This window comes from Schistocerca americana, chromosome 2 (genome assembly GCF_021461395.2).
Source record: "Schistocerca americana isolate TAMUIC-IGC-003095 chromosome 2, iqSchAmer2.1, whole genome shotgun sequence".
In the NCBI taxonomy this organism is placed as follows: Eukaryota; Metazoa; Arthropoda; class Insecta; order Orthoptera; family Acrididae; genus Schistocerca; species Schistocerca americana.
The window spans coordinates 642,060,183-642,086,237 of record NC_060120.1 but is presented as its reverse complement, the minus strand read 5'-3'; the positions used below and the strand labels follow the sequence as shown (position 1 = coordinate 642,086,237).

The 26,055-nt window shown below is 47.1% G+C and overlaps 1 protein-coding gene across 1 annotated transcript in view; it reads left to right on the top strand.

Annotated features, from left to right (window-relative positions):
• Positions 1–25,454, top strand: part of LOC124594049 — a 151,165-nt gene extending 125,711 nt beyond the window's left edge. Inside the window, exon 5 of the mRNA XM_047132399.1 lies at positions 23,305–25,454. The gene's annotated coding sequence lies outside the window, so the exon portion shown is untranslated. The remainder of the gene's footprint in view (positions 1–23,304) is intronic.
• The last annotated feature ends 601 nt before the right edge of the window (positions 25,455–26,055 follow it).

The following is a 26,055-nucleotide window of genomic DNA, read 5'->3' as shown; positions in this document are numbered from 1 at the left end:
CAGGAGAGCTTCTGTAAAGTTTGGAAGGTAGGAGACGAGATACTGGCAGAAGTAAAGCTGTGAGGACCGGGCGTGAGTCGTGCTTCGGTAGCTCAGATGGTAGAGCACTTGCCCGCGGAAGGGAAAGGTCCCGAGTTCGAGTCTCGGTCGGGCACACAGTTTTAATCCGCCAGGAAGTATCAAAGCTGTGGTTCTACCTGCATTTGTTCTTGAACGTCATTAGTTCATACACTGAGTTTTCCTCTGCAATATTTTTACTGGTGGCGGCTATGGTGCCCATTTCTTAACTTTTTAAGTCTAAATTAACGACTGAGCCGTAGAAAGAGATATATACTCGAGCAAAGGTCAGTGCGAATGTATGTTGTGTATGTTAACTGAAAACCGATGTTGTACACTAGGGGTACCTTCCTATGCGTGTGCCCATCGTAGCTGGTATTTGCTACCAACAACTGAGACACGCCAGACGAAAATGCATCGCGAGTCGCTGCTGCACGATTACACACTCTGCTGATCTCAAAACCGAATACTGTCCAGGAGGTTGCTTTAGAAAGTATCGCTCATGCATTTATTATTACCATCTGATTCCCATGCCGGGATTGTTACTGCTACGAGGGTACGGAAATCAGTTACTTGTGGCCCCACTGCACACGACTTTGTTGGTTGCACTTGCTGCGGTACTTGCTTGATAACTGTTGCCATTCAAAGACTACGTAGGTTTTTATAATTGCAGATGTCGATGGCAGGTTAGGCGTTGGGCCGGAAGAGGACACCATTTGGTGTCGAAACTGATAGCATGTGTTAAAATGTATAAACGACGCTGAATTCCAATACAGCTCTTGGTTTTGTTATCATTATTCGAGTACTGACAGTAATGTCTACACTAAGTCACCCTTAAACAAACTCATCATTCAGTGAATAACTACTAAAAAAACGACAAAAACCGTCTCTCAGTTATGACAACAAAATTAATGCTTCTGATGCTTTGTCAATAAAAGCGAAAACGGTCTATATATAAGAAGTTTTCTAGTTGCATTACGTCTAAGACAGAGATAATCAGAAACAATAACTCGTTCATCAAGCTGAGAGTGGTCGCTCATGTCGGCACCAATGATGTGTGTCGCTATGGATCGGAGGAAATCCTCTCTGGCTTCCGGCGGCTATCTGATTTGGTGAAGACTGCCAGTCTCGCTAGCGGGATGAAAGCAGAGCTCACCATCTGCAGCATCGTCGACAGGATTGACTGCGGACCTTTGGTACAGAGCCGAGTGGAGGGTCTGAATCAGAGGCTGAGACGTTCTGCGACCGTGTGGGCTGCAGATTCCTCGACTTGCGCCATAGGGTGGTGGGGTTTCGGGTTCCGCTGGATAGGTCAGGAGTCCACTACACGCAACATGCGGCTACACGGGTAGCAGGGGTTGTGTGGCGTGGGCTGGGCGGTTTTTTAGGTTAGATGGCCTTGGGAAAGTACAGAAAGGGCAACAGCCTCAACGGGTGCGGGGCAAAGTCAGGACATGCGGGGACCATGCAGCAATCGGTATTGTAATTGTCAACTGTCGAAGCTGCGTTGGTAAAGTACCGGAACTTCAAGCGCTGATAGAAAGCAACGAAGCTGAAATCGTTATAGGTACAGAAAGCTGGCTGAAGCCAGAGATAAATTCCGCCGAAATTTTTACAAAGGTACAGACGGTGTTTAGAAAGGATAGATTGCATGCAACCGGTGGTGGAGTGTTCGTCGCTGTTAGTAGTAGTTTATCCTGTAGTGAAGTAGAAGTGGATAGTTCCAGTGAATTATTATGGGTGGAGGTTACACTAAACAACCGAACTAGGTTAATAATTGGCTCCTTTTACCGACCTCCCGACTCAGCAGTATTAGTGGCAGAACAACTGATAGAAAATTTGGAATACATTTCACATAAATTTTCTCAGCATGTTATAGTCTTAGGTGGAGATTTCAATTTACCAGATATAGACTGGGACACTCAGATGTTTAGGACGGGTGGTAGGGACAGAGCATCGAGTGACATTATACTGAGTGCACTATCCGAAAATTACCTCGAGCAATTAAACAGAGAACCCATTCGTGGAGATAACATCTTGGACCTACTGATAACAAACAGACCCGAACTTTTCGACTCTGTATGTACAGAACAGGGAATCAGTGATCATAAGGCCGTTGCAGCATCCCTGAATATGGAAGTTAATAGGAATATAAAAAAAGGGAGGAAGGTTTATCTGTTTAGCAAGAGTAATAGAAGGCAGATTTCAGACTACCTAACAGATCAAAACGAAAATTTCTGTTCCGACACTGACAATGTTGAGTGTTTATGGAAAAAGTTCAAGGCAATCGTAAAATGCGTTTTAGACACGTACGTGCCGAGTAAAACTGTGAGGGACAGGAAAAACCCACCGTGGTACAACAACAAAGTTAGGAAACTACTGCGAAAGCAAAGAGAGCTCCACTCCAAGTTTAAACGCAGCCAAAACCTCTCAGACAAACAGAAGCTAAACGATGTCAAAGTTAGCGTAAGGAGGGCTATGCGTGAAGCGTTCATTGAATTCGAAAGTGAAATTCTATGTACCGACTTGACAGAAAATCCTAGGAAGTTCTGGTCTTACGTTAAATCAGTAAGTGGCCCAAAACAGCATATCCAGACACTACGGGATGATGATGGCATTGAAACAGAGGATGACACGCGTAAAGCTGAAATACTAAACACCTTTTTCAAAGCTGTTTCACAGAGGAAGACCGCACTGCAGTTCCTTCTCTAAATCCTCGCACAAACGAAAAACTGGCTGACATCGAAATAAGTGTCCAAGGAATAGAAAAGCAACTGGAATCACTCAATAGAGGAAAGTCCACTGGACCTGACGGGATACCAATTCGATTCTACACAGAGTACGCGAAAGAACTTGCCCCCCTTCTAACAGCCGTGTACCGCAAGTCTCTAGAGAAACGGAGGGTTCCAAATGATTGGAAAAGAGCACAAATAGTCCCAGTCTTCAAGAAGGGTCGTCGAGCAGATGCGCAAAACTATAGACCTATATCTCTTACGTCGATGTCTTGTAGAATTTTAGATCACGTTTTTTGCTCGAGTATCATGTCATTTCTGGAAAACCAGAATCTACTATGTAGGAATCAACATGGATTCCGGAAACAGCGATCGTGTGAGACCCAACTCGCCTTATTTGTTCATGAGATCCAGAAAATATTAGATACAGGCTCCCAGGTAGATGCTATTTTTCTTGACTTCCGGAAGGCGTTCGATACAGTTCCGCAGTGTCGCCTGATAAACAAAGTAAGAGCCTACGGAATATCGGACCAGCTGTGTGGCTGGATTGAAGAGTTTTTAGCAAACAGAACACAGCATGTTGTTGTCAATGGAGAGACGTCTATAGACGTTAAAGTAACCTCTGGCGTGCCACAGGGGAGTTTTATGGACCATTGCTTTTCACAATATATATAAATGACTTAGTAGATAGTGTCGGAAGTTCCATGCAGCTTTTCGCGGATGATGCTGTAGTATACAGAGAAGTTGCAGCATTAGAAAATTGTAGCGAAATGCAGGAAGATCTGCAGCGGATAGGCACTTGGTGCAGGGAGTGGCAACTGACCCTTAACATAGACAAATGTAATTATTGCGAATACATAGAAAGAAGGATCCTTTATTGTATGATTATATGATAGCGGAACAAACACTGGTAGCAGTTATTTCTGTAAAATATCTGGGAGTATGCGTGCGGAACGATTTGAAGTGGAATGATCATATAAAATTAATTGTTGGTAAGGCGGGTACCAGGTTGAGATTCATTGGGAGAGTGCTCAGAAAATGTAGTCCATCAACAAAGGAGGTGGCTTACAAAACACTCGTTCGACCTATACTTGAGTATTGCTCATCAGTGTGGGATCCGTACCAGATCGGTCTGACGGAGGAGATAGAGAAGATCCAAAGAAGAGCGGCGCGTTTCGTCACAGGGTTATTTGGTAACCGTGATAGCGTTACGGAGATGTTTAATAAACTCAAGTGGCAGACTCTGCAAGAGAGGCGCTCTGCATCGCGGTGTAGCTTGCTGTCCAGGTTTCGAGAGGGTGCGTTTCTGGATGAGGTATCGAATATATTGCTTCCCCCTACTTATACCTCCCGAGGAGATCACGAATGTAAAATTAGAGAGATTAGAGCGCGCACGGAGGCTTTCAGACAGTCGTTCTTCCCGCGAACCATACGCGACTGGAACAGGAAAGGGAGGTAATGACAGTGGCACGTAAAGTGCCCTCCGCCACACACCGTTGGGTGGCTTGCGGAGTATCAATGTAGATGTAGATGTAGAGTGGAGCTCCAGTCCTGAGCAGTATCTTCGCAGAATGTTATTAATCTAGCCACTGACGTTTTAATATGAACGACGCATCTTGGCTACCATAACACGCAAACGAGAATTATTCAGTTGTAATGCGACGGCATAGACGGGCAGACGGTTGTACAATTTGCCGAGACTATCCATATGTCGCTGGTTCATAGCGCCAAACTACTACTACGTTATGTTATAGACCAGACTTAATTTCTGTCTATTCAAGAACTGCTAAACAGTGGATAAGAAACATCAACATCTCTGCACTCCACACGCTACAGATACCCATCATATGCCAATGAATCGCATCAAAATGTGTGATGCTTGTATCTTTCTGCCAAGAACTTAGTTTCTTTCGCAACAGACGGTAGCCCCGTTGGGGAGGAGATGAACAAGTGTTGCGGTGTACCACACTGTCGTTTACGCTCACTCCCTCTTCCACGCACCACAACAACGGTGGATGTCTCGTAACTTCCGGCTATGAAGGGAGATTTATACCTACAAGGCGATTCCGTGCTGATGGTGCAAACTTTCAGGGATGATGGAAAAGCGTATGTAAGAGTAATCGTAATCCCTAAGCATTTAGTTAAATTTAAAGCCTTTAGATTTACGTGATTTACCGTATAACAGAAATTTAACGGATGCCTTTTTGTAAGCATGTGGAGAACTTTACGTCTTCATTATTTAGAACCATTTCTTGAGTCATTGTTTCGTGATGGTGACAACCCATGTCAAATACATTTGAATTAGAATCTACGATTGCTGCTGGTAGATTGATATCATAAGAGAAAAGCGCCTGATAAATCATTATTTCTGTTTGCAGTAAGCTTAAAACACTGGCACTCCAAAATAGTAGTAACAGGTTAACAGAACGAAGCGAATGGCAGAGCCTTTACGTATTTCCCGAGTTCTTGCAGTTCGATAGTTGCACAGTAACGGGTCCTTTACGCTATACTAATATTCACAGGGGAATTAACGAAGTGTAGTTGGTAGAACACTGCTGTAGTACTACACTTTGTGTTGAATATGACTCGAGAAGCTATGTTAATTTTACTTTTCGCACGGCACCTGACAACTTACTGAATGACGTCTTAACTGTGCTGACAGTTGGATTGCCTGCGTCGTGTTCAACCTGGCTCCTTAGAAATTCACGATTGGTTGGCTGATGTTACCCGTGTTACACCTGAACAGGTAGATACTGCTTACTTTGATTCTGATTTGTATGCATTCTTAGTGAAGTTTTATGATCCCGTTCAAGTAGAACGGCTTCTCTCTCAGGTTGGTTCTAAAGTGTTGTTTACACATCGCGATGGTTCCGTTAGTCAAGTCTTCCTTGAAAATGCGGCACTCGAGTATACTCCGGTTAGAATTTATAACCTTCCTCCTGAAGTGGACGATTCATTTCTTAAAACAGCGTTGCTTCCGTTTGGAGTCATACGGCATATCCGATGGGAACGCTGGTCAGCACAACATAGCTTCCAGTTTCATAATGGTATCCGGACTGTGGACATGTGCATTAAAAAGAATATTCTTTCCCACTTAACTGTTAGCCGGCAAGGTAGCTCAGCGTGTTCGGTCAGAGGGTTAGCTGCCCTCTGTAATAAAAAAACTGAGTTGATGGATCAACAACGAACTGAAATGGGTGTCTTCCGACGTCCGCCCCGAGCATATATAACGAACAAAAACGAACAAATGAGATTAAAAAAAAACTGTTTGTGGTTACCGAATCCATGTTACTTATGCAGGGCAAGAAGGAACATGTCTTCTCTGTAACAAAAGCAGTCATCTCAGATCTGATTATCCGCGCAGTAATACTGTTCTGACGCCGTCTTACCAAAAACGTTTTTCTTTAACGTTAGCAGACATAGTATCTTCGCAGTCAGCTGTCAGTCAATCTCCAGCTTTAAGCGATGCAGGGGCAACATTACCCCCTACTCATCGCGCATTTCCACCCTTACCGGTGCGTCCCAGTGAGGGGACGACGGCTCCTGCAGCGGAAGTCAAACGCCGGCGGACTGAGGACGGTACAGATATCGAGGACGCCCCACTTCAGTCTCGTTCTTCTGATGCTTCGTTGACAGAGGGTGCACCTTCTGGCGGTAACGAGTTGTCTACTAACGTTAGTTGTGATTCCAGTACTACCAGAGATGATGTAGCTGCTTCTGTTGATATTGAAATGTGTGTTGTATCTGCGTCCCCCACTTTACCTGTAGACATGACGGTTCCCGTGAGTTCAGATGTTCCCGCAGAGACGTTGCCTGCTGGCCAGTCTTTACAGTGTTCCAGTGCAATACCACCCCTCCTCCACGCTGAAACGGTGGAGCAACAGGATTCTACGAGTTCTCTTCCTGATGGTCAGGAGATGCCATCCGACACCGGCACTGCATTATCTGTCTCTTCTGTACCTGACGTTGATGTTGGTCGTTCTGAGTTGTGCTTCGCGATTTACGATGAGTGCAGTGGTGATGTCTCCTCTATCAAATCGGAGCTTGATACGTCCGCAACCCCTCCATATCAGGAGTGTATGTTTTTACGGAGTGGTGTGAAACAGCGTTTTCAACCTGCAATTGCAGCGACGCGTCGTAAAAAGAACAACGAGGATTCCTCGGCATCCGGTGGGGAGGATTAAAATTATACCTTCTTTCCCCACCTCTGGACGTTGAGAAGAGACAGACGTGATGAGTGATTTTTCCTTAGTGTTCTTTTATTGACCTTACATGTGTTAACGGAAGCAGGCAAATACATTTCTAGCTCTCAATTTTAATGGGATACGTTCCCAATTACGGCTTGCTGCGTTACGCCAGTTTATTTACGATTCCCAAGCTGATATCGTGTGTTTACAAGAGGTATTAGTTTATATGTTTTTTCCTCCTCGATACTCTGTTTTTCAATGTCGCGCCCGAAAATTCTACCGGTATGGCTTTGCTTTATCGAGATGGAATCCCGCTGACGGTTTTTACGCTAGATGATGGTCGCGGTATAGGCTGTAGTTTTTATGACCTCACCTTAATTTTTCCTTACGCTTCGTCTGGATCCGGTCGTTCATCCGTTCGCGCGTGGTATTATAAGGAAGAAGTTGTTTATTTACTAAGACAGAACCCGCGCAAGGTATTGTTGGGGGACGATTTTAACTGCGTCTTAGGTCGTGGAGATTAGACCCCCAATTATACATTTTGTCGCGAATTTAATGTTACGGTGACGTCCTTGAATCTCCAGGATGCTTGGGTTTGCAGATATCCTACATTGAAGTGGTTTACGTTTTTTACAGCTACTTCAAGTAGCTGACTGGACCACTTTTGTTCATTTGCCCCCATCTGTAATCAGCTTCTATCTATAGACGTAATTCCTGCCAGTTTCACTGATCAGTGTGCTGTTTCAATGACTTACAACCACGTCCCCGCAGCGGGTCCACCTTTCGCGCCCTTTATGGAAGCTAAACACTCTACATCTCACGGATCCCTCTCTGGAAGGTATCATCGCAGACGTATGGGTGCGGACAACTCAGTCCCAGGTGCGTTATTCCTCACTTCCAAAATGGCGGGTTACATTTGCTAAAACCCAGGTTTCGAAATACACTCAAGCATTTTAGCGCTGAAATAAGGCGCACTAGGGAATTTTATTACGCTGTCCTTCGCGATCTTTACAATAATGCTCATGATGCCCCCTTGAGGGTCGTCGACGTCCACCGTGTGAAGGCGAAACATCTATAACTCAAAAGTAGGCAAATGGATGGTGTCCGATTGCGTTCCCAGCCTCGTTCAATCGTACAGGCTTCACAAGCGATCTCAAAGGACGTGTCTTTCTACCATCCGTTCATGGATGGGCGTGAGTGGTCCTCCCAATCTGATATCAAGCGTGAACTTTACCAGTATTATTCCGAACTTTATATTGAATTGGATTCAGACGGTCCACCGTCTGTTGATTTCACCTCCCTCCTTGATAGTTGCGGTGTGCGTACTATAAGACCTTCGGTACACACACCATCAGATTATTTGACTTGTCGCTCTAACGAAGTAGGCGAGTCTCAGCAATATGTCTCGTGGTCTTATCGTTGCGCGTTTATCTTCTGCCGTTAGGTCAGACTATAGAAATGCCACTTGCACGCTTAGAGTAGCAGATAGACGGTGACCAACTTTAAACAGAACTTGATTAATTTTCACACACATTTATTAAAATAATAAAAAGCATAGACATTATGTAACTTGATTCTGGATGCAGTTTACAATAGACAAAATGAAGTTCCTTTGGTCTTGGTACGTTAACCTTATTCTCACATACCTCTGATACTTGACAAAGTGTCTATTCATTTATCATCATGGCTATGTACAGGAATATGGTAATCTTATTAGGCATAGACTGAAACTTGACTATAGACTGGTACAGACTAATGCAGACTGGTACAGACTGATACAGACTATTGCAGACTGGTACAGACTAATGCAGACAAATGCAGACTTGTACAGACTGGTGAACGCAAATACAGACTGACTGATCGGAGGTCTGTACACTCGTTATAATACCTCGCACATTCAGGTATCACTGTGTGAGTGTGATCCGTGAGGAGAAAATGTTCTACGTTAGCAGCAATCTCATTGGCTGCATTACATATTAATACGCAGATCGGCGGAAGTAGAATTTGGTCCGTCTCTGAGGCAGCGCCTACTCGTAGTGCGGAGATGGACGAGCGCTGCACCTGCGCTGTTGTGCTTAGCAGGGCGCGCTCTAGTGAGAAAGTTGACTACGCGGAACTATGTACACAACAATAGTGTTGTTACGCCAGCTCTCCAGGTAGAGTTTTTCTCTGTAGTCCATCGCGATGATATACTTTATATTGGGGCTCGTTCCCCTCACACAAATCGCCTGGCCCGATGGTCTTCTCAAAGAATTTTATATTCGATTTTGGCCCCTGATAGGAGTTACGATAACTTCCATGGTAAATGAAGTATTCCACAGAGGTCTTCTCCCGCCCAGCTTTAAGATTGCTAAAATTGTCCTGATCCCCAAAAAGCTGGGACGTTTGCTTGTGGATTAGATCCACCCGATAACCCTCTTCAACTATGATTATAAAATAGTGGCGCCAGCGGTAAATAGCCGACTATCGGTATTGTTGGACACCATTACCGCGAGCCATGTAAGTTGCCTTCCGAGTCGTACTCTCCTGACTCCCGTTGCTGGATGTCGTTATATAATTTCGATTGCTTCCACCATTCCTGTGCCAAGCACTTTGCTTTTCATTGATTTTCACCAAGTGTTCGACAGCGTTAATCATGGATTCTTTATGCGAGTATTGACGACTGTTGGTTTTAACAATGCTGCACGACGGCTGTTTAGGTCTCTAATCACTGGTATTCGGGCATCCATTGACGTAAATGGCAGTCTTACTTCCCCTATCGCGGTGTGTCATCCATCAAGGGAGTCCATTATCTATGTCGCTCTACGTGCTGTTTCTGGAGCCCTTATTGCGAACTATAGCTGCTCGTTTGGGTGACTGGTCGCTGTTGGGAGAAAGGTTTACCATTCGTGCATTTGCTGACGACGTTATGGTTCTTCTCCGTACCCATGATGATATACCACTGATGAAGTAAGTTTTGGATTTCTTTTGTTGTCTTACAGTGAGTGCGGGTCAATGACCAGAAATGTCACTTAGTTTCGGAGGATTTGACGGTGGTGAAATTCCATTGGCTTTGAAGGTCACCCAATATCGATCTTTCGGTGTTAGAATTGACAGTTGTCCGTTAAAGATGGCTGCAATAAACTGGAAGTCTGTCACTGATAAGATTAAGGGAGTGATCATTGAATCCCTCTCACTTGTTCCTAAGGTCCGGGCCATGGAAACGTATGTGTTAAGTAAGGCTCATTTTATTGCACGAATCTTTCCACTTCCTGCGAAGTTTAACTGACAGGTTTATCTGGAGCAACTCTGTATTTCGTGTGCTGTATGGTGTCACGGCGCGCCCCCATCTGCTGGGAGGTTTGGGCTTCCCTGACATTCGGGTTAAGGCTTCTGCCATACTCATCCGTCGCACCGTTTTAACATGTCAACGCGCCCCCCAGTCACTTACAGGTCGCCTTTATGACTGTATCCGACTGGTAAGTTTAGCACCTCCAGTAGATACTGCCAGGATTACTTACAAACTACGGCACTTTAAGGAATTTTTTTGAAGTCAGTTATTTAGGAGTAAATAGCCTTTCCCAAGCGAACCTCTCCCTAAAAATGCTGTTAAGCCGCTGGCCAATTCCTCGTAGTATTTCCTCTGTGGATGCCCTGTCGCCAGAAACGAACTGGAAGATTTTTTGGTCCAACATTAACCTCCCGATGGCAGTGGCGTCCTCGTGGTACCAAGTTGTTCATAATATTATACCTACCAACGTGTGACATTTTCGTATTCGTCTCAATGTGACGGATCGTTGCCACTGTTGCAATGAAACTGATACATTATATCATCGGCTGACCTCCTGCTGTTATGACCATTGGAGATGCCCCCCTGCATGTTCGGGGGTACGAATAGGCCCGCACTATTCCTGCCTGTCGTAAGAGGCGACTAAAAGGAGTCCCAAACGTTTCGGCCTGTATGTGATGGTCCTCTCTCGCGTTTGACCTACATCTTTTTAAATTCTTCAGAAGAGCCAGCCAATTGCGGAAGGGCACCTTACATGGTGCATTTTGTTCATCGTGCATTGAGACTTCTAGCCAGCTTTATCGTTGTCGCATTGCTGTCCCGCTCGTTCTCCATCTCTTGGGCGAGGATACTTTCCTGGGTGCAATTTCCACTATGCACTGTGCAGTCTTGCTTTTTGCGGAGACGACGACTATGGACTTAATTGCACCTAATATCCAACATGGTAGCCAGTCCATTGAGGTGGGGCCGCCATGTATCCTGTTGGTTGTTGCTCCCTGACAACATAGGGATCGCTCGGCTGATGCCTGCGCCGTTAACTCCTCACATATGCCAAGGAGTAGATGCCTATCTCCCTGGGGCATTGGGACTCCTGGCAATGGCCATCCTGCCAGGTGGCCCGTGCTGAGGCTGGGTGGCGCCTGTGGGGAGGGCCCTTAGTTGAAGTGGGTGGCATCAGGGGGGATGACCTGCAATGAAGCATGGTACATCATCTCTCGCTGGTGGCCAGCCGTCAGCAGTCTCTAAGCGTTTTTGGGCTCAATTTAATGCTCAGAAATTCGATCCGAAAACAATCCTCTCCCTCGCCAAACCGTGGGAGGAGCGTAAGTCTCAGTATGGCAGTGACAGTTATTTGCCCTGGTTCCTAGTTTGTACGAGAGCTGATGGGGAGTCTTTCATGTCCAAAAAGCCTCAGTTCTTTCTACAGCATTTAGAGGACAAGTTTGGGGAGGTGGAGGGCTTGTCCAAAATTAGCTCTGGGTCAGTTTTGATAAAAACGGCATTCTCTATACAGTCACAAAGGTTACTTGCTTGTGACACGTTGGAGGATGTTAACGTTACCATAACAGCACATAAGATTTTAAATATGGTCCAGGGTATTATTTTCCATAGGGACCTACTTTTGCAGTCTGATTACGAGCTGCACGCCAACTTAGAGCGTTGAGGTGTGCATATCGTCCGGCGCGTTCATCGGGGTCCGAGGGATAATCAGGTTGCTACCAGTCCTTCATATTCGCCTTTGTGGGTGATACATTACCAGAGAAGGTCTAGGTGATGGCCTACTGGTCTGATGTCAAGCCCTATATACCTCTCCCAATACGGTGCTTCAAGTGCTGGAAGTTTGGCCATATGTCTTCCCACTGTACTTCCAGCCTCACATGTCGCGATAGCAGACACCCATCACATCCCAATACTCCATGTGCCCTGCCTCCCATGTTTGTCAACTGTGGAGAGCATCATTCACCTTGCTCACCAGACTGAAGGATCCTACAGAAAGAACGCAAAGTCATGGAATATAAGACCCTGGACTGACTGACCTATAGTGAGGCTCAGAGGAAATATGACTGACTACATCCTGTTCAAATGACATCTTCATACGCCGCGGCTAGGACAACCGTGGTAGCCCCATCAGTTCTGAGAATTCGAGCAGGATCACCAAGGCATACAACTACACGTGCCCCCTTGCCCATGGGAGGCTCTACCCACCCTGTTGCTCCTGTGCCACCTACTTCGGGAGAACACCCTCCCACTCATTGATGACATCCATACCCGCTTATAATCCAGAGAAGCGTCCAACTTCTTCGGCTACTCCCGCTCTCAAGGGGTCCCTTGGATCCCTCCCTACCCAGGTTTCCATAAACGGGAAGGATGATGCCTGGCAGTGGCGTAAGTGCCCACAAGTGGCTGGTTATAGAGCTTTGCGATCCTGCTCCATCCCACAGACTGAATCAGTGAAGCCCAAAGCCGGCGAAACCCAAGGTTCAGCGAGAGACGTCAAAGAGAAAGACCTCTAAGGCCAAAGACCTTGTGGGGTCACTCACCCCACCACAACCTTCAAGCTCTCCATCTGAGGGCGACGTGGAGATCCTGGCGTCTGCTGAGGACCTCGATCTCGCTGGTCCCTCAGACGCAATGGATAGCACTAGCACAGGTGCTCAGTCAGTGGCAGCAGGTCACCCAGCAGCGTAATCTGCCTTCCCAGTCCCTTCACGCCTTTTTCAGCCATGGACAATATCATCCTCCAGTGGAACTGCAGCGGTTCCTTAAACCATCTAGCTGAGCTCCGACAACTTATCAGCCGTCACCCTTTCTTCTGCATTCCTCTTCAGGAAAATTGGTTTCCAGCATTGTGAACACTCGCCCTCCGTGGCTATCGGGGTTATTATAAGAAAAGGGCAGCTTATGAAAGGGTGGCTGGTGGTGTCTGCATCTACGTCCTGCACTCCCTTCACAGCGAATCTTTCCCTCTACAAACACCTTTAGAGGCTGTCACTGTTTGGGTGTGGACGACACAGGCTGTTACTGTCTGCAGCTTGAATCTTCCACTGGTTGGTGATGTCCTGCAGCATGTCCAGGCTGTGCTAGTAGCCCAATTGCCGCCACTGTTCCTGTTACTGGGCGACTTCAACGCCCATAACCCTCTGTGGGGTGGGTCAGTGGCGACAGGTCGAGGCTCAAACATTGAGAACGTATTGGCCCACCTCAACCTTCCCCTTTTAAACGATGGTGCCGTCACACATTTCAGTATGGCACATGACATGTACTCCACCATCGACCTTTCGATCTGCAGCCCTAGCCTCTTACCATCTGTCCAATGGATTGTGCTTAATGACTTGTGTGGTAGTGACCACTTTCCAAACACCCTGTGGGTTCTGGGGTAAGAATAGGACGCGGTATTCCTGCCTGTCGTAAGAGGCGACTAAAAGGAGTCTCAACTGTTTTGGCCTTGAATGTGATTGTCCCCTAAGGGGTTTGATTACTACTTTTCCAAATTTTCCGTTCGTGCGTACTATTTGAGGAGTTGGACTTACATTGAGCTTCCGGCCACATCGGCTGCAGTGTGATCCAGGTAGCCTACATTCCCTCCATTGCGTACATCCATCTTTACTCCCTTTATTAATGGATATTCGACACCTGACAACCAGCACGGTAGCCAGTCCGTTGTGGTGGGGCTGTCATGTACCCTCTTGGAGGTAGCCCCCTGACAACAAAGGGATCGCCCTGCTGATGCCTGAGCTGCTACCTACCCACGTATGCTGAGGAGTAGATGCCTATCATTCTGGGGCATCGGGACTCCCAGCAAAGGCCATCCTGCCAGGTGGTCTTTGCTGTGGCTGGGTGGCGCCTGTGGGGAGAGTCCCTAGTTGGAATGGGTGGCATCAGGGCAGATGACCCACAATGAAGCATGGTACATCATCCCTCGCTGGTGGGCCTTCACCACCAGTCTCTAAGCGATCGAGGTCTAACCTCAATGGCAAGAAATACAAAACAGGATCATTTCCCTCCATGGCCACTCCATGAGAGAAACGTATGGCTAAAGAAGGCAGTGAAGACTATTCACCCTGGTCTGTCATCAGTACACGAGTTGGTGGTGAATCATTTATGTCGACCAAGCCCCAGTGTTTTGTGGAGCATATAGAGGACAAGGTCAGGGAGGTGGAGGGCTTGTCCAAAATGCGCTCTGGTTCAGTTCTCATCAAAACAGCATCCTCTGCCCAGTCACGGAGGTTGCTTGCTTGTGACAAGTTGGGGGATGTTTCAGTTAGCATCAATCCCCCTAAGAGTCTCAACATGGTCCAGGGTATTATCTTCCACAGGGATCTTCTTCTGCAGTCCAATGATGAACTGCACGCCAACCTCGAACGATGAGGTGTTCACTTCGTCCGGCACATCTATCAGGGTCCGAGGGATAATCACGGGTGCCTTCATCTTGGTCTACGAGGGTGATGTCTTACCCGAATAGGTTAAGGTGATGGTTTACCATTGTGATGTGAAGCCATATATCCCTCCTCCGATGCGGTGTTTTAAATGCTGGAAGTTTGGGCACATGTCATCCCACTGTACTTCCGTCATCACGTGTCGAGATTGTGGACATCCTTCGCATCCCAATACTCCATGTACCCCACCTCCTATCTGTGTTAACTATGGAGAACACTATTACCCCTGTTCGCCAGACTGCCGGGTCTTCCAGAAAGAATAGAAGATAATGGAATGTAAGACCCTGGACCGCCTGACATACACCAAGGCTAAACGGAAATATGAGAGGCTCCATCCAGTGTCAATGACGTCGACCTACGCCGCTGCTGCAACAACAGTTCTCCCATCGTCACATGGTTGCCTCTAAGATCAGTCACTATCCACCGACCCCCTTGATTGTGGGGGGCAATTCACTCCCTGTTGCTCCTACTCCATCTACTTCCAGAGCAACACCCCCCACCTCCAACCATCGGGAACACCAGTCCCCACTTCTAAGCCAGAGAAGTGTAAGTCGTCTTCAGCTTCTCTCGCTCGGAAGGGATTCCTTGAGACACTCCCTTCCCATGTTCCTACCAGCGGCCAAGCAGACACCCAGTGGCTGATGAAGCCATAGGTCGCTGGTCGTCGAGCTTTGCGATCATCTTCAATCCCGGAGACTGACACCAGTACGCCCTCCCAGTAATGGCAACCAAAGGAACAGCAAGAGAAAGCGCCATTGAAGACCCGTAAGACCAAGGCACCTGTGGTGGCACCTACTCCACCACTACCTAGAAGCTCTATGTCTGAGGATGAGGTGGAGATTATTGCATCCTCTGAGGACCTCGATCTCGCCAGTCCCTCAGACGCAATGGATAGCACTTGTGCAGGCGCTCCATCGGAGGCAGAAGGTGACCCAGCAGCGTAATATGCCTCCCCAGTCCGTTCATGCTTTTCTCAGCCATGGACAATATCATCCTCCAGTGGAACTGCAGCGGTTTCTTCCACCATCTTGCTGAACTCTGACAACTTCTCAGCCTGCACCCTTTCTTCTTCATTGCTCTTCAAGAAACTTGGTTTCCGCCAATGCGAACCCCCGCCCTCCGTGGCTATCTGGGTTATTATAAGAACCGAGCAGCTTACGAAAGGGTGTCTGGTGGCGTCTGCATCTATATCCTTCAGTCTCTTCACAGCGAGTCTGTCCCTCCACAAATACCTTTAGAGGCTGTCGCTGTTCGGGTGTGGACGCCACAGGTTGTTACCGTCTGCAGGCTTTACCTTCCACCAGATGGCGATGTCGCGCAGCATGTCCTGGCTGCACTGATAGCTCAATTGCCGCCACCTTTCTTGTTACTGGGTGACTTCAACGCCCATAACCCTCTGTGGGGTGGTTCAGTGGCAACAGGTCAAGGCGCCACCGTTGAGAATGTACTGACACAGCTAGACCTTTCGATTTTAAATGATGGTGCCTCCACACATCTCATTGTGGCACACAGAACGTATTCCGCCATCGACCTTTCGATCTGCATCCCTAGCATCTTACCTTCTGTCCAATGGAGTGTGCATGATGACCTGTGTGGCAGTTACCACTTTCTGATCTTTCTGTCACTGCCACAACATCACTCTTCTGGGCGTCCTTCCAGGTGGGCTATGAATAAGGCTGACTGGGACCTGTTCTCCTTCATTGCCGCTATTGAGCCTCTTTCTAATGACGCCATTGATGTGATGGTTCTTTAGGTCACCACCGCTCTTCGGCGGACTGTGCCTTGGTGGTCGCCTGAGACTGCTGAGACGATTAAAGATCGCCGGCGGGCGCTCCAGTGTCACAAGCGACATCCCTCCACAGAACACCTCATCGCCTTCAAACGGCTTCGTGCGCGGGCCCGCTGCATCATTCGCCAAGATTCGACGCCTCTATGGCTATCGGTCCACTGACATTGTCCCTGCGCCCTCACTGATTGGAGCAGTTTGTACTGACTCTGACGTAATTGCGAACCGCTTGGCAGAGCATTTTGCTCTGAGTTCCGCTTCTGCGAATTACCCTCTGGCCTTCCGCTCCATTAAAGAGCGGATGGACCGTTGGAGCCTTTCATTTCGCACCCACCATCCTGAATCCTACAATGTTCCATTCAGTGAGTCGGAATTTCACAGTGCCCTAGCCGCTTGCCCTGATACCGCTCCCGGGCCCGATCGCATCCACTGTCAGATGCTGAAACACCTTTCAGTGGACTGGCAGCGACGCCTCCTCGACCTTTACAACCGTATTTGGGTCGAGGGTGAGTTTCCGTCGCGATTGCGGGAAAGTGTTGTCATCCCCATTTTGAAACCTGGCAAGAACCTTTTGGAGATGGACAGCTACCGTCCCATTAGCCTCACCAACTTTCTTTGCAAGTTGCTTAAACAGATGGTGAGCTGGCGATTGATTTGGGTACTCGAGTCACGGGGCCTTCTGGTTCCATCTCAGGGTGGGTTCCATAAAGGCCGCTCTGCCGCCGACAATGTGGTGAGCCTCGAGTCAGATATCCGTACAGCCTTTGCCAACTGTCAGCACCTGGTCGCTGCCTTTTTCGACATGCGGAAGGCATACAATACGACATGGCGTTATCACATCCTCTCTACGCTTCATGGTTGGGGTCTTTGGCGTCCACTGCCGATTTTCATCCGACATTTTCTGTCGCATCGTACCCTCCGTGTGGAAGTCGCGGCCTCCCATAGTTCCATCCAAGTTCAGGAGAACGGGGTGCCACAGGGGTATGTTTTAAGTGTGTGCCTGGTTCTAATAGCAACTAACGGGCTCGCTGTGGTGGTGGGAACGTCTGTCTCAGCGTCCTTGTATGCTGACGACTTCTGCCTTTACTATAGCTCTATTGGCATTGCAGCTGCTGAACGTCAGCTGCAGGGTGCTATCCATAAGGCGCAGTCTTGGGCTGTAGCGCATGGCTTCCAGTTTACAACAGCTAAGACCTGCATTATGCATTTCTGCCGGCGACGCACTGTTCACCCAGAGCCGCGGCTTTATCTTGCTGGCGAACTTCTTGCTGTGGTGGAGACACATAGGTTTTTGGGAGTGGTTTTTGATGCCCGGTTGACTTGGCTGCCTCATATTCGGCAGCTTAAACAGATGTGTTGGTCGCATCTAAATGCTCTGCGATGCTTGAGCCACACCAGCTGGGGCGCCGACCGATCTACCCTCTTATGGTTCTACAAGGCATTAATCCAGTCCCCTCTGGATTATGGGAGCCTGGCTTATGGTTCAGCATCCCCTTCTGCATTGCGGGTGCTGGACCCAATGCTTCACAGCGGGATACGCATTGCTTTCCGGACCAGCCCTGTGGACAGCATACTTGTGGAGGAGGGCGTCCCTCCACTGCGTTTACGCCGCCAACGTTTGCTGGCCGCTTATGCTACGCATGTTTGTGGCTTGCCCAGGCATCCTAAGTTTTGTCTACTATTCCGACAGTCGCACGTCCATCTCCCAGATCGTCGGTCCCGGTCAGGTTGTACAATCGCGGTCCGTGTCAGAGAGCTTCTCTCTGGGCTTGGGATTTTACCTCTTCCGCCTCGTTTCCGGGCACCTCTTCGTACACCCCTGTGGTTTGTGCCTCGCCCTTCCCTTCAGCTGGAGTTGGCACAGGGCCCAAAGGACTCAGTCCCTCCGGAGGCCTTCCGCCGCCGCTTTCTTTCCATTCTCGCAACGTCTCAGGGATCTGGCGTTGCTTACACTGATGGCTCGATGGTTGCTGGTCATATCGGTAATGCTCTGACTCTAGGGGACCACTGTGAACAACATTCATTGCCGTCTGGCTGCAGCGTTTTCACTGCTGAGCTTGTCGCCATCTTTCGTGTCCTCGAGTATATCTGCTCCTGCTCAGGTGAGTCCTTTGTTATCTTTAGCAACTCCTTGAGCTGTTTACGAGGTATCGACCAGTGATTCCCTCGCTCCCACCTGGTGATGGCTGCCCTGGAGTCCCTGCATGCTCTTGCCCATTGCGGCATGCCCCTGGTCATGTTGGCGTCCCGGGCAATGAACATTTGACCACCTGGCCAAATATTCCACCAGTGCCCCAACCCTGGACATTGGCCTCCCAGAGACTGATTTGCAAGCAGTCTTTTGCCGCAAAGTTTTCGCCCTATGGGACGCTGAATGGCGCGATCTGCCCACGCCCAATAAACTCCATGCTCTTAAGCTGACGACGACAGCGTGGTCATCATCCATACGAGCCCCTCACAGAGACTCAGTTGTCCTTTGTCGGCTCTGCATTGGCCACACACGGCTGAAGCATATTTATTTACTGCGACGTGAGGACCCGCCTCTTTGTCATTGTGGGGCGACGTAGACGGTGGTCCACATTTTGATGGCCTGTCCACTTTTAGCTCTGGTCAGGCAGACATTTGCGCTACCTGATACACTCCCTGCCCTTTTAAAAGATGATACTTCCATGACAGGCTTAGTTTTGCATTTTATTCGGCAGGGGGCTTTTATCATTTGCTCTAAGTGTCTATTTTTATTTAGTATTGAGTCTGGCTTCTGGCCTACAGTTTTAGCCTGAGTTTTTAATATGTTTCTCGGTGGTTGGCTTTTCCTTTTTTCTCTATGGTCGGCCAACCACCGTCACACTCTGTGTGAATTTAATTCGTTTTGTCTCTTCTTTGTCTCAGTTTCTCTTGTCCTTTGTCGTCTGTCATCTTTTCCTTGTTCGCTTCTATTCTCTATGGGTGTTTTTAAGGTTTGGAAAAAGGGACCGATGACCGTAGTAGTCTGGTCCCTTTAATCCCCCAAACCAACAAACCAACCAAACAACTCCCTTTATTAATGGATACGTATGTCCTTACCTCTGTATATAGTGCTCCTGTGCCCCTTCAAACATAATTGGAAGCTATGGCTGCGTAAGAACTACCCGGGACATAACCATCTGCAGTGTCTATCTCCCTCCAGGTGGTACAGTCCCCCTGACTGAATTGGCTCACTTGTCCCCCTACTACCCACGCCTTTTCTTCTCCTGGGGGATTTTAACGCCCACAATCCCCTGTGGGGTGGAATGAAGATTACTGGCCGAGGCAGAGATGTCGAGAATCTCATCTCCCAACTCGACCTCTGCCTCTTAAACACTGGCGCCGCCACACATTTCAGTGTGGCGCATGGCACGTTCTCAGCCATAGATCTGTCGTTGTGCAGCCCAGGGCTTGTACCATCAGTCCACTGGAGAGTCGATGACTACTTGTGTGGTAGTGACCATTTTCCCATCTTCCTTTCACTACCCCAGCGTCGCTCCCATGAACGCTTGCCCAGAGGGGCATTTAGCAAGGCAAGCTGGGAAGTGTTCTCATCTGCTGCCACTGTTGAATCTCTCCTCCACGGTACCATCTATGTGGCGGTTGAGACACTGACTGCAGCAATTGTTTACGCTGCGGAACGTACCATTCCTCGTCCGTTAGGGTGCCCCCAGCGAAATTCAGTGCTTTGGTGGTCTCCGGAGGTCGCTGAAGCCATTAAAGAGCGTCGGTGGGCTCTTCAGCGACATAAACGGCACACGTCTTTGGAGAACCTCATTTTATTCAAACGTCTCCGTGCTCAGGTCCGGCTGCTCATCAAAAGGCGGAAACAGGAGTGCTGGGAGAGATACGTTTCCACCATTGGTTCCCGTACTTCATCCTCCCAGGTGTGGATGAAGATTCGACGCATCTTTGGATTGCAGCACTCTACGTGTGTCCCAGGGGTTACCATCAACGGGGTGCTATCCACCAATACCGATGCAATCACCGAGCATTTCGCTCAGCATTATGTTCAGGCCTCTGCGTTTCGCGCGCTAAAACGCCGGGAGGAAGGCAAACGGCTTTATTTTGCTTCTCGCCACCCTGAGGCGTATAACGCCCCATTTAGTTCGTGGGAACTCCAAAGGGAAGTGGCACAGTGCCCCAAAACAGCCTCTGGGCCAGATGCCATCCCCAATCAGATGCTCAAACACCTGTCCCTGGACTGTCAGCGATGTATTCTTGACATCTTCAACCGCATATGGGGCGATGGTGTCTTTCTGTCGCAGTGGCGCCAACACCTCGTCTCTGTCTTTTTCGACCTCTCCAGAGCATATGACATGACATGGCGGCACCATATTCTCGCCACGTTGCACGGGTGGGGTCTCTGGGGCTCTTTACCCATTTTTCTTAAGAATTTTTTATCTCTTCGGACATTCCGCGTTTCACTTGGCACGTCCCATAGTTCACTTCATGTCCAGGAAAACGGCGTTCCACAGGGCTCCCTATTGAGCGTGCCACTTTTCCTTGTGGCCATTAATGGCCTTGCAGCAGCAGTGGGCTCGTCTGTCTCACCCACGTTATATACTGACGATTTCTGCATCTTTGTCAGCTCCTCCACCATTAGTGTTGCAGAACGTAGGTTGCAGGGAGCCTTACGCACAGTGCAGGCGCGGGCCCTAGCCCATGGGTTTAACTTTTCTCCTGCGAAGACTTGTGTTATGCACTTTTGTCGGCGTCGCACTGTCCATCCCAACCCTGAGCTCTATCTTCAGGATGCCATGCTCAGGACTGCTGACACTTATCGTTTTCTGGGATTGCTGTTCGATGCCTGGCTTACTTGGCTTCCACATATTTGTCAGCTCAAGTGTCAGTGCTGGCAGCATCTGAATGCCCTCCGCTGCCTCAGCAACACAACTTGGGGTGCAGATCGTAATACGCTGCTGCAGCTCTACAAAGCACTCAAACTGTCCCGACTGGATTATGGGAGTGTGGCGTATGGCTCAGTGTCGTCCTCAGTGTTGCAACTGCTGGACCACATTCACCTCTCTGGGGTTCGACAGGCGACAGGAGCATTCCGCACCAGCCCTGTTAATAGCCTACTTGTTGAGACTGGGGTTCCTCCACTTGGTGTCCGGCGTTAACAACTCTTAGCTAACTATGCTGCACACGTCCGTTGTTTGCCCCGTCACCCTAACTACTGTCTCCTTTTCGTTAATGCGGCAGTCCATATCCCACACCAGCGGCCGCGATCAGGCTATACAATTTTGATCCGTGTTTGGTCACTCCTTAGCGAACTCAAGTCTTTGCCTCTTCCCTCTGCTTTTCAGGTCCACCCACATACACCATCTTGGTGTATTCGTCGGCCGCAGCTTCGGCTCGACCTCTCACGATGGCGAAAAGATTCAGTTCCTCCGGCAGTCTTGCGCCGCCAATTTCTTGCTCTCCTCGACGCATCCCATGACTCGGAGGTTGATGGCCGTGTGGGGTACGCTTATGCTCATGCAGACTATGTAGACCAGCGCTCCTTGCCGGAAGCCTGCAATGTTTACACCGCAGAGTTAACAGCCGTTTTTCGTGCCCTTGAGCGTATTCGTACCAGCACTGGAGAGTCCTTTGTCATTAGCGGTGACTCTCTCAGTAGTCTACAGACTCTTGACCAGTGCTACCCACGTCATCCCATGGTTGTTGCCATCCAGGAGTCCATTCATGTTCTTGAACAGCGTGGACATTCAGTGGTGTTTATATGGACCCCGGGACACGTTGGGATAGCGGGAAACGAACTCGCCGGCAAGTTAGCCAAAGAAGCCACCCGCAAACTGACGTTGGAGATCTGCCTCCCGGCAACTGACCTCCGATCGGTGTGCGCCGTCGGGTCTTTGGGATGTGGGGAGACGAAAGGCGCACTCTGTCTGCACCCAGCAAGCTGTGGCGGGTAAAGGAGACCCCGACTGTGTGGGGTTCTTCCATGCGGGCCTCTCGCAGGGATTCTGTTGTTCTCTGTAGGCTCCGCATTGGTCACTCTTGGCTAACGCATGGTCATCTGCTGCGTCGAGAGGACTCCCCTCATTGTCGCTATGGTGCAAACATGACGGTGGCCCATATGTTGTTGGAATGTCCTCTTTTAACCGTTCTCAGGTGAACTTTTAATCTCCAGGGTGATTTATCATCTCTTTTAGGTGATAATGTCTCTATGGCAGAACGGGTTTTAAGTTTTATTCGCGCAAGCGGCTTTTATAGGTCCATTTAATTTTATTACATCACCCTCTTTTCAGCTGTATCTTTTAATTAGTTTTGTGTTGTAATTCGACTCCACCCTAATCTTTTAGGCTGGAGGTTTTAACATGATGCAGAGTGGCTGGCTCATCCTTTTATTTTAGTGATCAGCCAGCCAAAATCCTCTGCTGTACAGTTTTAATTCTTTCTGCCTTTCTTCTCTATGTTGTTTTTGTTGTTGTGCTCCGTTTTCCATGTTGCTTTATTATTGATCTTGGGGCTTTTTTTCCCCTGGAATTTTCTTTTAGTGCTTCGAATGACTAATGGATGGTTTCACTGTGCCCTGTATGTTTCTGAAACAAGGGACCGATGACCTTTGCAGTTTGGTCCCTTTAATCTTTAAACCAACCAACCAACCAGCCAACGAAAAACGATTGTTTTTGGGGGTATCCGGATACTTTTATCACATAGTGTAAACTGAAAGTAACAACTGTACAGAAAGATGAATATCTTGAGGAGACTCTGAAACAAAAACGGAGGTATAGAATCTATTATGAGTGAGTCGGCCTTTTACAGATGCATTGTTATTTGATTATTTAACCATTTACGTAAACTGTAACATGAAACTTTTTATTCACAGGTAACTCGAAGAAAGGCAACAAAGGCATGCGCATCATCGGCTGAAGCACAAGGAAACAGGACTAAATCGCCTGACTGGATCGTCAGAAAAATAAATATATGAATGAAGTAAAAACAAAAAAATAGAAATTAAAAATTAAAATAAATAAGAAAGTAAGAAACTTCTCTCTCTCTCTCTCTCTCTCTCTCTCTCTCTCTCTCTCTGTCACACACACACACACACACACACACACACACACACACACGCACATGCACGCGCACACAAACACAGACAAACAAACGCACACTCCCATAAAATCGAGAGTGGAGAACGGTTTTGAAACCCAGTAGGTGCAACTCCACTCATTTTGTACAGTTTCTAGACAAGGACGATTTTTTTCTAAATGGTTGTGCCCTTTCTTCCAACTCAGAATTAATCCTACTGCTGTTTGCACCGTTTTCTGCTGCTGTTGATGTTACCCTATTTTCGTCTGACCGAAAATCCTTAATCTCTTTCTATGTCACTTCACTGACCCCCCAGAAAGCTTGGACTGAGCGGTCTCTTTTCAAACTTTTTACCTTCCCTACCACAATCAGATTTCTGGTATTCCACTTTCCGACTCGAGGAAACAGTTTTATGAATTTTATACTAATATACTACCGTAACGATGCCAATATATTTTTCGGTAATGCTTTCAAGGTAAACGCCAATTGCTAGTAAAATCACTTTTAACTCCACTTCAAAACATGTCGTTATTATTTTTGTATAAAATTTCCATAAACTTTTTACATATAAAGATGGTGATTACTTCTACTTGAAAATAAAATTTCGTTATCACTGTGCGGCATTTGTCTCTCTCCACAGAACTTGATGACACTGATGCCTAAGGTGGTTTTGTTCATAACTTCGCGCTGTATCTGACTTATAGTTTGAAGAACACCTTTAGAAGACTCATGCTTACTAAATTACCGCTTATGAGATTTCCCACTGTTTCAAACACGCTTATTAAACTCATACAGCACGCCAAGATACAAATATACTCAACACATAATCTGAGTTTCATTTATCTCTTGTTGATGTAACACACTTGCTTCCAGTTTTCTAATAAGTATCAATGCAGTCAGAAGCACCAACAATCATTTTGAATATGATGAAGTGGAATGCATACCTTTCCAACTAATCCTTGTGCGTATTCTGCTTTCAGAGCCCTGTCAACGGGCATTTCTCAAAATTGGCATCCCTAATATAAAGATTAGTTTACAATTGTGTTCACGAAAGAAAATCGATTGCTCTCTTTTTCTTAGATGATGTGCCGCTTTCAAGACATTAACTAACAATTCAATGCTAACACTACTGACATGATCCACAGCGATGTCATCACTCAACTATGTTGCCTGTCACAAAACACTAAATTTACAGATACCTATGTACAGTGTTTCAAAATAATTTTCTTCCGCTAATGACTTTTGAATTAACAGGACATTAATAATATTATTTACACTTTTAGAGTTAACCAGATTCCAAATATACAAGAAGTGACCGTGTGCAATTTGATACATATTCATCGGTGCTTCATCCTCGGTACTTATATGAAATATTAGTCTTCATACAACTGTCGTACTATTACAACTTGAGTGGGAACTCATACATCTGACCCAAGTATATCGGCAATTGAATATAACATACAAAGAATTCTTTTCTTCCTTTTTTTAAAAAAAAAATCTTATGGGACTTAACTGCTAAGGTGATCAGTCCCTAAGCTTACACACCACTTAACCTAAATTATCCTAAGGACAAACACACACACACCCATGCCCGTGGGAGTACTCGAACCTCCTCCGGGACCAGCCGCACAGACCATGACTGCAGTGCCGTACACCGCTCGGCTAATCCCGCGCGGCTACGAAGATTGAATTGACAGTCTCAAAAGGACATAGTTTTGGTGTTAACTTTAAGCAATTTGATCCCAGTATTTTAATTCATACTGTGTTTCCAACTTCATACATACAAGTTGTTATAAACAAGCAAAAGCGTCCTAGTTCTACTGTTGGTACTAAAATAGCTTCTATAATTACGAGCCAAAACAACTGTAATGTACTACTTCTGTTGTTATACTCATACAAACGTAAATCTGTAAATCTGACTATTTAGAAACTGAGATCTTAGCCTTATTTCACTCACAAATAAGAATTTATTGTCAACAACGTCAAACACCCCACTGATTATTTTGAAATTATAGTCATATATGTAATGCCTGCACCAACGAACGCAATTATTATGTATGTGAATCGTGAGACATTCCTTTAGTTTCTGATTTACTATGAGTTCAATCGATGAATCAAGACATTGCAATTATAGTAGGCAGCATATACATTCATAAACAGCATATGCATTCAGAAACAGCATTCATAAACATCATTTGCAAAAGAGATGAGAGAAGAGGTTGCGTCCTATGGCAGATAATGTTCCCACGGATTATGAGCTCTCTTATACATTATGAATAGATACACATATTACAACCTTAACAATGAGAAATAAGGTGCTGATATCTTGTACAAAACTAAGTGAAACGATGTACTTTCTCGTTTACAGTGTTCTATGGCTAGTTATCAGCTTATTTCAGCAGGTTGCAGCATTCTGAAACAGTTCAGTGCGTGCTACGGTGAACACGAATACCCATTAGGTCCAAAATATACCATTTCCGTGTGATAGTTTCCATTTTCCTCATCGGTACCACGAGTGACGACTTGTGTGCCCTACTTTCTTCAATAT